The sequence below is a fragment of the Cupressus sempervirens genome, chromosome 1, assembly GCF_028749045.1.
Source record: "Cupressus sempervirens isolate cs-2001-9-10 chromosome 1, ASM2874904v1, whole genome shotgun sequence".
In the NCBI taxonomy this organism is placed as follows: domain Eukaryota; kingdom Viridiplantae; phylum Streptophyta; class Pinopsida; order Cupressales; family Cupressaceae; genus Cupressus; species Cupressus sempervirens.
The window spans coordinates 866,435,221-866,438,583 of record NC_143118.1 but is presented as its reverse complement, the minus strand read 5'-3'; the positions used below and the strand labels follow the sequence as shown (position 1 = coordinate 866,438,583).

At 35.6% G+C, this 3,363-nt stretch overlaps 1 pseudogene; it reads right to left on the bottom strand.

Annotated features, from left to right (window-relative positions):
* Positions 1-2,514: 2,514 nt before the first annotated feature.
* Positions 2,515-3,079, bottom strand: LOC149580583 (large ribosomal subunit protein eL13z pseudogene; annotated as a pseudogene).
* Positions 3,080-3,363: the final 284 nt, after the last annotated feature.

Genomic DNA, 3,363 nt, shown 5'->3' with positions numbered 1-3,363 from the left:
CTAGGTGGGTGGACCTCAAATTCAATTAATATGGTACTAGTGCAATAAACATTTTCCTGAATCTATTAAGTAGATTTAACCCTTATTTCTCCTATTAACTCATGCAATAACATAGATCTGTAGTAGCTAAATGAAAAATAATGCAATTCATAAGTTGAGTGAGGGTTAGACTTTTTAGCTCTTCAACATGAAAGGGAGGAAAGCATTTGATTAATAATATTGAGTTTAGCAAAGCCCCAAATATGCAACAGTAAGAACTAATTAATGCAATAACTGATCAGTGCCTAATCCATTGGGAAATTTTATGAATCAAATACATACATGCGGGTACCTAAGACATATTTTTATCTTCAAATATCTAATCTATCCATTCGCCTTGTTAATAGACATCTATGTTCAATCTAAATCTCATTCTTACCTGATATCCTCCTCAATAAACTTGCAACCTTGTTGATTTTTGTGAAGTATTTACATAACTCCTTGAATTATAAGCAATAATGAAACAACATACAACCTTAAGGGACTAAAACTATGACCTAGGCTCTTTGCTCAAAGAACATAAAACATTAAAAATTACTGATAAAGAAGACAAGATTTAAAATGAAACTCAACACTTCCTATTCTATGTATTGATTTCCTTGAAATAATGAATTCATATGCATGAAATCAAAACATAGAAACACCTAATAGATCTAAAATTTCTGTATTATCTTTCCTACTATTGTTCATACAAGAGAAATTGTTGAAGAAAAATGTGGTGTCTTAGTGATGGGAATACATCAAAACTAGAACTAAAAATGGTAGCACAACAGTGAGTGGTTTTTCTCCAAAAACTAGAACTTCTACAATGAGAAAGAAAGAGAATGATATAGGAGGAAGTGAATTCCTAGATCTATTGTGAAGATGACATGTGTCCACTTGAAATTTCATCCTTTGCAACTGTAAATCATCTCTCCTCTTTCTACCCTTTTGATCTGATTTAGTTTTCATCATTACCCTGTAACAAACTTGAAATATCTCCTGTTCAATGATGAAAACCATTCTATTTTCCAAAAATATCTAAAAGTATCATGAAAGTTGATAAAAACTTGGGTTTAAACTGATTTGAAGGTGATCAAAATTGACCCCAATTACATGTTTACCATCTTTTACCAAGCCTATAACTCTACTTTCAATTTTTACCAATTCCACTAAGAAGACTTAAAATTTACATTTCTACTTATAACATAAACCAATGAAGACCTATGCAAAAAAAAGCTCCATAATTAGAAATTTCATCTTCTCCCGGTTCTGATAGTATATTGGAGTCCCTATTTCAAATAAAAATTGCCCCAATTATGCCCCTCTAATAATCTAGCCTCCTTTTATGGTCTTGCCAAGAAATATTGCAAAACTTTAACCTTTTACAAAGTTTGGACTATATGATAAATCAAACTTTATTTAAAATTTTGACCCACGTGCTTTTCTAAGGAGAAAATTTAAAATAATAAACCTTTTTTGCCTTTTGAAATTTCCCTTTTCTTTTCATCTAGGTCAAACATGGTTTGACCATCTTTGCCACATGTCAACATGTGATTGGCTCATTTCATGCACATTCATCATACCCCTCCAACTAGGTGCCACATGTCAGTATCTCATTGGTCCTCATGCCATATCATCAGTCACTATGTCACTATCCTAGTCAGCATTATGCCACATCATTAGTGACATAGCAACCTTGCAACACGTATCATGATCCTCTGCTACATCATCACCTGGTCATCGGTCCACCTCATCATGCCACATCAGTGCCACCTCATCACTAGCTCACTACCATGTGTCAAATTTTTATTGGCTCACCATGTCACTATACTAATGGTCATTCATCTTCACCTTGGCAAAATGGTGACAACCATTGGATGTGCCACATGTTGCCATCTAGAGCACTCTAAGATCTCAATCCACCACATCATAGCCTTCCTCAAAATTTGTGCCACATGGTACCTTGTGGTTGGTCTAGTCATTGCCACATCATCATGTCATCACTACACACCCACATCTTCCTTTGCCAGGTTTCAAATTTATCAGTGGGTCTCATACTGAAATCTGTACTTTTCAGGAGTTCACCATGTCACTATTGGTGAGACCCTCCCATTTTTTTGTGGTGACTTGGTGACCACCAGAAACTTCACTTTTGTTGGCACCATTTCTAACTTTTCTAGCGATGTCAACTTGCATGCTTCTAACTTTTTGATGACCTCAACTTGTGTACTCATTCAAAATTAACCAATTGTCAGTGATTGGGTCAGGGTCCACCACATGGGTCTATGGCTTCACAAGCCTTGTGTCTTTAAGACACTTTCTTAGTGATTGGATTTGTATTTAAAGACCAAAAATATCCCCCATGATGTGAATGTGGGATAATCTTTTGAAAACAACTTTCTCCTACCATGAGTTTCCTACTTTGAAATAGTGAGTCTGCTCTATTTATCCTTTTATGGAGACATCTACCTTCTTCAAATGAGTTCGAACCATTCATTTTTTCATCCTTTCCATGCACAATTTTGAATATTCTTTAAAGGATTTCATTTCATTAGTAACCTTTACAACTTCAGTAGATGGTTTTTCTTGATGGATTAGCAAATAAGTACCTTGTACTTGGGCTAAACTAGTTAGCTCCTCGAGACTAGAATCACCAATCTTAAACCTACGAGCACTTCTTGGAAAGACACCCAACTTCACTTTGTATGTCTTCAATCTTTGAACATTTTCTTGAAGACCCTCTAGTGAATGATTTCTATGATGATGATCCACTACAATGCCTATAGTTGGAGCTAATTTCTTGGGAATTCCAATTGACTTAAGTTCCTCCAATGCGAATCCCCTCATAGCATGAATTTTCATGTTATATCTTTGTGTCTACCCATGTACCACTATATGGAGAGGGCCAACCATAGGTTGGGGAAGTATTTTCATGAACTTCTTCTAAAGAGCAGTATCTCCTCACCTTGTGAGCAAGCTAATTGAACCAAGTCTTAACATAGCACTGCCAATGCTTCTTGAAATGTCTATTGGACCCAACATTTTTACACTTCACCATCACTTACTTTCCTATTCTACCTTCTCTCTAGTGAAACCAAAGCAAGGCCTTCCCTCCTCAATCTAAATCACATTTGGTCAAGTAACAAGTCCACATCTTACACTCTACCAAAGATGCTTGCACTCTTCCTCAATAAAATCATGATTTGACACAACATCAATGGATACATCCTCTTTTTTGGCATGGTCTTCCTTCAACAATTTTTCCTCTATTATGGTCACTTCTTGCTGCTTCACACAGAGGCTTCTTTTACCTACAAATTTCTCTATTATATATGCAGTGGC